Genomic DNA, 9,530 nt, shown 5'->3' on the forward strand with positions numbered 1-9,530 from the left:
ACACAATTGATGTATGTATGAACTGTGATAAGAGTTGTATGCGACCCTAATAAAACGATTAAAAAAATATATTTTGAACTTTCATGGCTGGATCTACGACAAAAAAATATACAATAACAAAACATTCTCGGGAGCTTCAATAGGTTCGTGGAAATTCTATTATCTTTCCGTTTTTCCACGCTCCCTTTGAAGCCCCCTCATATTTTCTTTCAAACATAGACTTCAAAACTATTCTTTTGATGTTCATCTCAAACTTTTCATGTTCTTATTAACAAGTGTAAGAAACACACCTTCCAACACAATACTGAAAGCAACACATCCTGTGACCACTTCTTGTCCCTAGAGCTGCTTCCATCTGAGGCTTTCACTGGCTGCCTGACACAGTGAAGTATGCCGACAGCTTCCTTACTTGAACATGAACTGACTGGGACCCTGGCGTTTACACATTCTTTGGATTGCTGCCCCAGAAAGGAAACAGGATTAAGGAATACTGAAATTATCATTTCAATTATTTCCAGAAGCTGTGCTGAAAAACAAACGGAGATGTGTTAAAAGAGAGGTTTTAAAAAGAGATGACCAGTTTGTTCATCTACGCTGCTCTGCTTCCCACTCTCAACTCTCCGCTGGTGTCACGTACAACACTCTCTCACTGCTTCTCATCAAGTGCCTTACTGAACCAGGGCTTTGTAAGCACCTCATTGGGAGCACCAGACACTGAAAGAGGTGCTAAAGGGATCCAGAGATAAGACAGTACCTACACTCATGCAGCTCACACTCTAGTGAAAGTCAAAACAAAGATCATTGTAACAGTGTGACACACACACTATTTGAACTACATGCTAAAAGGCTCTCCTAGCCAAGCTGGCAAAACCATTCCGAAACACATGCCTGGAAATTCTCTGAAAAGAGAAATTCCACTGATAATCAAAGTTTGGGGCACTTCCGGAAAGTTAATGAAATTAGGCCAGTAACAGTATGCGTATGGAAAGATTCTGTTCTTAAAACTGGAACACTATCCATTTGGGCTTATCTTGCACCTAGGGGCCTTAAGAAAAACAAATCGTTTACATACATTACTCCAACTTGGGTGACAAGCCCTCTAAATAAGAACTGGCAAGGGCTCATTTTGGTTCTGGCTGTTTTTTCCAGACTCTCTGGAGATGGCAGTGTATTAGTAGTTAAGTCCATGGACTTCGTGGAGATGTTCAGAAAATGTCTAGTTTCTCAGAGGCGCAATTTTCTTTTTAAAAAACAAAAGACTGTTGTGGGAAATTAAGTAAATAGTAACAAGTAAAATGTTATCAGTTAAAAAAAATTAAAAGGATGGGTGAGTTAGTAGCAGGTGATCATCCGTTACCAAACAGAACAGCCAAAAACAGAGGGCATCATTTTGTTATTCCAATTGATCGTGATCTATGCTTATCTTTAGCCATCTAGTCTCACTATGCCTGTATCTCATAAACCTGAGACCCGAGGTGTTTTTTGTTTGGGTTTTAAATCTCCAATAGTCCTAATTTTTATACTAGCTGAGAGATCATGTTCTAACCCCTCTCTACCTATCCCCAGCTGGGATGCTAAGAAAGGCACTAAAGTTCTAATCTTCCAGACTGGACCCATCCAACCTGGAACACACCCAACAAAGAAACCAATGGTCTATGGGAGCCAGAATTGGAAAGGAAAATCTGCATAATTCAGATGTATTCAACTTCATCTTCACCTCCAAACTAACATGCCAATTAAAATAAAAGCAATTTTAAAGTAAAAGCCGTACTTAACCCCAGCCCCACTGTATTCTCTGAAAGAATGAATTGGTGGGGAGGTAAAAGAAACCTTCCATCTTAGCACCCAAAGGCTCCATCCCATGCACGTCAGAACAAAGCCTTCAGTTCGTGGAGGAGGTCCTGGGCGCTCGTGAGGTAGGATGCTCACTGCAGCACACAACGCCCAGGATTGAAAGCCAGACCCAATCACCACCACTCAGTCATCCAGAACCTCTCTGGAAACTGCCTTTGTACTCCACTCCTTCCGATTCCCTTATCCCTCCCCCTAAAGGTGGAGTGGGAAACCGATGCTCCAGCAGCAACATGACCAGCCCTTCAAAGATCCACCAGGAAACCTCCCGAGGCATGGGTCAGGGCAAAGAGAACATTTGAAAGAAAATTTAGAAAATACAAAAATAATAACTCCAGCCCAAAGATTGTCCACAGTGTCCCCTTCGAACTACACTTGCTATAATTATGAGTTCGAGGCATTAAACAGTTAAGATAGCCCTTGCAGAGATTATATTAACAAGAGGAACAAAGTTCTGCTTCCTCGGAAACCACATCTTACAAGGACGAAATCATCTTTCAATTTCAAGAAATAGCCTCATTCTATTAAAAAGAAATTCAAGGAAGTGTTCCAGTCTAAAAAGAACTGGGGAGCAGAGTCGGGAATGATTACAGATATGTGCCAGCTTCAAGCTAATGAGCAGTTTACACAGTAAGGCCCATCTTGGTCCAATCAAAGCAGTATCTATTCCAGCTATACTTTTCAGATTGATTCATATTTTCAAAGCGAGGTAGAGAACAGCGCCCACCCCACCCTTTCTCAACAGCTGATGAGTTTGGGCAATAAAACTCTCTAGAATGAGCATTTTTTCCAAGAATGTATTTGCAGAACCAGATCTTAGGGTGAGTGTTAGACATGAAAGCACAGTCTGATTTCATGGTAAATTAACCAAACAAAAAACGCACCTCAAAGAAACAACTTTCCTTTTGGTTTAAAAATAGAAATTCTCTTTGTGCTTTCTCAGCTGCATTTTACACACTAAAGTATACACGAGTGGCTTCTCTTAACCTAACCTTAATTCTTTCTTTAATCGGCCGCCTTTTCACTGAGCACAAAGCTGGAAATGTTTTCAGGTGTGTTACGACTCTACTCAGGTAAAGTGAAAGGCATATGAATTTCCTTGTCCCTAGAAGCATTTTGACCACACAACTCCTTTACAAACCTTTGGCATCAAAGGTAGCTGTAGGAGGAAGGCGGGGCAGGCAATTCTACTAACATGGATCCATTTGTTTTCTTTTATAAGGCAAAACAGGGAGGCTGCTTCTAGCAGGAGTGATGCCCCCACCCACCGCACCTGGAAAAGTAGAAGGATCCACCCAGCAGGCTGAAAACGATCCGTTCAAACTCTCAGGGGTGGGGGCAGAAAACACCGTTTACACTACAGAGCTCCCTGAAACTTTCCAATTGGCACCAAATCGAGGATAAATAAGTTTGGAGACATGAAGGACCATCTGTATAACTAGCTCCCGACCCGGACAAATTCCTTTCCCAACCCACACGCAACATGCCAACAAACCAACTTCGGGTTTGGGCTCTGGACCCAGGGGAGTGGGGAGGGAAAAAAAATCAAAGAACACACCAAAATGTAAATATACAGAACTTACCCCTCTGGATCTAGAGGCTCCTTCTATTACAGAAACCTAGAAGTTCCTTTCTAGGTCTTGTATATTTTACCTTTTTAAAAAAATGTAACAAAAATCCCAAAATCCCCCAAAGCACTGAAAGTAGAAAGAAAAAGCATAAAAATCGCATAAAAGTCACCCGTCAGCACAGCCGACTCACTCTCGTTTTTAAATTCCCTCTGGTTACCGTAAGACAAAAATTCGACTGGTTAATCCTCCTATGCCCGTCTGTAACACATTTTCGGTTGTTTTTTTAAAGGCACACACCTCAAATGTGGAGTTCTAAAAACCAGTCCTCTAAGAAAGAAATCCAAGGTTTCACCAATGTGCCGAGAAAGACAAATCCAGCAAGGCAGAAGATTTTTCGCCACCTCTTCCTCCTTTCAGGATCTTTCAGGATCTTTCCAGCTCTTCTTTCTCTCGCTCCCTCTCGCTCGCTCTCCCCCTTTTTTTTTTTTTTTTTCTCTCAGATCCAACACCTAAAATGGAAGTTGCACCCAGCCAAAGGCAAGGAAGCCTGGGTGGTGACAAACTGATCTGGCAGCCCTACCCCCTCGCTTTCCTAAGTGATGTCAGCCCCTGAGAGCTTCCAATAGGAGACAGGCATAAATCAGGGAGCTGAGCTTATCCAATAGGAAACTTTATTATAGGAAATTAAAAAAAAGAGAGAGGAGGAGAGAAAGAGACAGGGGGAAGCTTTATATATATATTTATATTTAAAGTGGAGGCTGCACTGTCTCCCAGGAATTGCTGCAGAGGTGGGAGGGAGGGTGGGGAGGTAGTGGGCGTGGGGGGGGGGGGTGTTAAGGGCTTCTAAGAATGACCCGCCTAAGCCAAGTTCTCTTTGATGGGGAGGAGATGAGGGAGTTCTTGCTCCCTCTCCCTTCCTTTCCAAGTGGAGAAACAGAAAAGAGTGGGTTTTATTTGCCTCCTTGTGTATCATTTGCTGCTTTCTACCCACAGGCGTTTTCCCAAAGGAAAACAGGAAGGGAAGGGAGAGAAAATCCTACAAGACTACTATGTGTGCATGGGATGAGAAGGGATAGATGTGAAGTCAATTTCACTCGTTTGGTTTAATTGCATTCAAGATGATTAGGGTGGCAGGAGGTGGCTTGGGCTTGTAACAGTGGTAGGTCTCTATAATTGCAAACTGGAGCTACTGGACTAATGTCCGATATCTCTATCTCCCATTTGGCCCCAAATCAAAAGAACTTGGTTTGAGGGGAAAGCTTCGTGAAATCTAATAAGCAAGCAATAGATTTACAGGAGATACAGCAGGTAAATCTCATGTGAACAAAATTCTATTGCAGTGTGAACACCAAGCTGTCTTTTCACACCTGACCTGAATACAGGATTTACAAGGGCATTCTTTTTCTGAGTTCAGATATCGCCTTTAATATATTCTTGAACTGTTAAAGAGCATGAAGGACAGGAGCTTGATGAAAATTCATATTTGGGGATCATTCACTGGTTCATGATGTACTGAAGATTTCCTTTTTTTCCCTCCTTACTGAAGAAGCCAAAGCTGTCCTGTAGACGGTAACCAAATGAATCTTCTTCCTGAAGCCTCAATAATCTAGAAGAGCAGTGATAGGCACAGGCTCTACAGGCAGGGTGCCTGTGTCCTCAGACATGTTATTGAATCTGAGCCCCCGTTTTCTTGACTATAAATGGGGCTAACAACTGCCTCTCTCACCGAATTGCGGTGAGAATGAAAATCCCTCAAACTCGCTACGAATGAGTTACTATTACTCTACCCCAAAACTTTCAATGACCTGCCACTGCCTAATAACATAGCAACCAAAGATTGACAGTCTATCAAATAAGAAGCATTTTTCACTCACTGTCTTGGGCCTCTAAGAAGCCACAGTGGAGATAGTATTACCCCTACCTTATAAAGGAAGAAATCAAGACTCAGAGAAGCTAAGGAACCTACTTGCCTAGGCTCATCTCAGTAAGAAAAGAGCCCTCTATCAATCTGACATCATTCTCAAGAGAGATGCCAAGTTCCTCAACAGTTTGCAAGGTACCATTTATTCAATGTATTAAAGTAGCACAATTAGCTACCAAATGAACCGTGGGGTGTAATAGGTTAAGTATCAGGCTGTTAACCACAAGGTCAGTGGTTCAAACCCACCAGCTGCTCCGTGGGAGAAAGATGAGGCAGACAGCGTCCATAAAAATTTATAGCCTCAGAAACCCTTGGGACAGTTGTACTCAATGTTATAGGTTTGCTATGAGTCCAATTAACTTATCAGCAGTAGGTAGGTATTAACTGTAATCTGATTTATCCTTATCTATCTAAACAGGAATTCCACTCCCCCTCAGCATGAATATGCCCTTCTAATAAATGTGATACAGTGATTAACCACCCTCTCATATTTTGTTTTGAGTTTCATAGACCCTCTGTCAAAACCTACTGTCATCGAATCACCCCAACTCACAGTAACCTGTAGTGGCTTAAAAGGACTCTTCTCAGAATGGTTGGAACAAGCATCATAGCACTTGTTTGATGGGCTTCAAACAAAAATTAATGGGAAATGAGTTCAGTTGTAGAGTGAAATTTCTTAACACAGTTCTTTTACTCAAGTCTCAGAAACGCTCACCAAATGATTGAGTACGACTATGGAAACAGGGTGTGAGTAGCACTCACTAATAGAGGGGCTTGATCAGTCTTAATTACCACCCCCTTGGCTATAATGATGGCCATTTTTAAAGCAGAAACAGAGAAAAGAGAAGCCTCAAGCACTTTGAAAGAACATGCTCAGGAGCTGCCAAGCCCAGCTATAGATTATGGCATGGAGACTCAGAGGAGCTGCACGGAGACTCTGGGGTACCTTCTCCCTATGTGACTCCAGACTCTGGAACTGTGAGGCAGAGGGACAAGTGGCCTGCAGCAAAGCCAAGGGACCACGTGGCTGAGAGGCTGAGAAAAGGAGAGAGACAAGGCTGCTGACTGAGGAGACGAATGACTATATTCTTACTATTTGCTGATCCTGCCTTATAGAAATCCCCTTGATTGTGAATCCTGTCTGAGCTCTCTGTGGCCACTGCAATGAGTCATTGAAGCTAGTATAGATGTAGAGTGGTGTGGGGTGACTGTTGGTGTCAGGATAGGTAAAGGAGGATGGGCCATTAAGGCTGGTCTGACCCCTGCTGCATATCAATAGGTAGACCAGGGGAGGTTAGATATAGGTCTTCACTGTTGCTTATTGCAAGCACAGTATTACAAAGACATCAACAACATTAATAATAATCTAAGAGTTGTCACCCATCACTTTTTCACATCTTCTACCGCTACACTCCATTTATTTATAGGTCCTCTATTTAAAATATTAAAATTTAAAAAAACACTGTCATAGAGTCAATTTCAACTTATAGAACAGAAATTCCCTTTGGGATGTCTAAGATTTTAAATCTTTAGGGGTGCAGACAGTCTCATTTTTCTCCTTTGGGGTGACTGATGGGTTCCAATCTTTGACCTTGCAGTTAGCAGCTCAATACATAATCCATTATTCCCCCAGGGCTATAAAAACCAAACCAAGCTCACTGCCATCAAGTCGATTCCAACTCACGGTGACCCCATACAGGGTTTTCACGACTTTAAATCTTTACAGACACAAGACAGCCTCATTGTTCTCCCTCCTAGAGGTGGTGGATTTGAACCCCCAACCTTGCAACTAGCAGTCCAATGTTTATCCCACACTGCCACTGGGTTCCTTAAAAACCAAAGATGAAAATCAAAGGAAACAATCAGAACATGTTTGTTTATTTATTGGTTTCTAGACTACACCCATATTCTCGTATATTCTAGGATTTTCTTGGGATCAATTTGCTTAGCTTTATTTCTTTCATATCACTGTTCTTACACATATTTTGCCTTTTTTATCCTTTGAGTATCCTTCTATTTTCTTGTTTCCCTCCCACACATCCAAAAATATGTCCATAAAGGCATGGGTAGCATAGTTTTTGTTCATGGTATATGAACCCAGGGCTTGAGTTTAGATCTCATATTTAGCACTAGCTGAAGGAAGTGTCTTAGCATACCAGTTGTGTCATCCTGAAATGACAAGTCATTTCATATTAATGTATTTGTAGTTAACATTCAAAATGAAATAATATACAAATCAAAAGGAATAACCCAGTGGCATAAAAAAGGATGAAACTTAATAATGATCTGAAATAGCTGTGTTCACATAAGGCAACACAAGCATTAATATTCGCAAACTGAGGGAAAAAGCATTTGTTTCACTCACTTAAAAAGAAAATTTCAATCTGGAGGAGAAAACAATGGGACTGACAGTTCCGGGGGGACATGGGAGAGGAGGAGGTGGGAGGAAAGGTAGTGGTGTTAACAAAGCCAGGGACAAGGGAACAACAAGTGATCCAAATCAGTGGTGAGGAGGGTGTAGAAGGTCTGGTAGGGTATGATCAAGGGTAATGTAACCAAGAGGAATTACTGAAACCCAAATGAAGGCTGAGCATGATAGTGGGACAAGAGGAAAGTCAAAGGAAAGAGAGGTAAGAGCTGGGAGGCAAAGCGCATTTATAGAGGTCTAAATAAAGGCATGTACATATGCAAATATATTTATATATGATGGGGAAATAGATCTATGTGCATATATTTATAGGTTTAGTATTAAGGTAGCAGAAGGACATTGGGCCTTCACTCAAGTACTCCCTCAATGAAAGAATACTTTCTTCTATTAAATTGGCATTCTATGATGCTCACCTTCCCGACACAACCACTGAAGACAAAGCAGGTGAATAAGCAAATGTGGTGAAGAAAGCTGATGGTGCACGGCTATCAAAAGATATAGCATCTGGTCTTAAAGACTTAAAGGTAAATAAGCAGCCATCTAGCTCAGAAGCAACAAAGCCCACATGGAGGAAGCACACCAGCCTGTGTGATCACGTGGTGTCGAAGGGATCAGGTATCAGACATCAGAAAAAAAAGTCTTACCATAGTGAATGAGGTGGGGAGTGGAGTGGAGACCCAAAGCCCATTTGTAGGCCACTGGAGATCCCCTTGCAGAGGGGTCTTGGGGAGGAGACAAGGCAGTCAGGGTGCGATGTAGCAACGATGACACATAGAACTTTCCTCTAGTTCCTAAATGCTTCCTCCCCTGCCTCCCCCCCACTATCATGATCTGAATTCTACCTTGTAAGTCTGGCTAGACCAGAGGATCTACACTGGTACAGATAGGAACTGGAAACGCAGGGAACCCAGGGCGGATGATCCCTTCAGGACTAGTGGCATAAGTGGTGATACTGGGAGGATAGAGGGAGAGTGTTAGAAAGGGGGAACCAATTACAAGGATCTACATGTGATCCTCTCCCTGGGGGATGGACAACAGAAAAGTGGGTCAAGGGAGACATTGGACAGGGAAAGATATGACAAAATAATAATTTATAAATTATCAAGGGTTGATGGGGGGGGATGAGGAGCTGATACCACGGGCTTAAGTGGAGAGCAAATATTTTGAGAATGATGAGGGCAATGAATGTACAAATGTGCTTTACACAATTGATGTATGTATGGATTGTAATAAGTTGTATGAGCCCCTGATAAACGATTTAAATAAAGATGTAAGACAGTTACAACAGCCAGTCCTAATAGCCTAACAATGAGAAAGACTAAAAAAAAGAAAAGACAATTTTAAAACACTCGTTCCACTTTGCTTATTTGGAGAGTGAGTTTGTGGGTGACTGTGAGTCAGGTACTCTTCTACATGTCAGACCAAGGAAGTAAGGCAGTTCCCTGCTCCCCAAAAGCTCGCATGCTAGAAAGAATGTAGGGGTTAATAAAGTCAGATGGAGCACGGTGCAGAGACTTAAAACAGCTTGAGGAGAAACGATTAGGAATGAGAATGATGAAAGTGATTCAGGAGCTTACTCTAGGTTGGACGGCAGGACAAACTCTGAAAGGGTAACATTTAGGTCGAATCTGAATGATAAGTGAAAGACAAAGCCCTACAGTGTGGGGCTGAAACTTACTGGGCCAGACTGACTAAGCTGGAAATGGAGGGAGGAACAGGTGGAATCAGAATATAAAAGAGCCCTGGTGGCACTATTGGG

General features: G+C 42.2%; 1 protein-coding gene across 8 annotated transcripts in view; it reads right to left on the reverse strand.

Annotated features, from left to right (window-relative positions):
- CTNND1 (catenin delta 1) overlaps window positions 1-3,956 on the reverse strand; it is a 45,519-nt gene extending 41,563 nt beyond the window's left edge. For 4 of the 8 annotated variants that reach the window (XM_075545679.1, XM_075545680.1, XM_075545675.1 and 1 more), the window contains exon 1: window positions 3,720-3,956. The gene's annotated coding sequence lies outside the window, so the exon portion shown is untranslated. The other 4 variants (XM_075545682.1, XM_075545681.1, XM_075545678.1 and 1 more) reach the window with 2 other exon arrangements.
- Between the last annotated feature and the right edge of the window lie 5,574 nt (window positions 3,957-9,530).

Source organism: Tenrec ecaudatus, chromosome 4 (genome assembly GCF_050624435.1).
Source record: "Tenrec ecaudatus isolate mTenEca1 chromosome 4, mTenEca1.hap1, whole genome shotgun sequence".
NCBI lineage: Eukaryota > Metazoa > Chordata > Mammalia > Afrosoricida > Tenrecidae > Tenrec > Tenrec ecaudatus.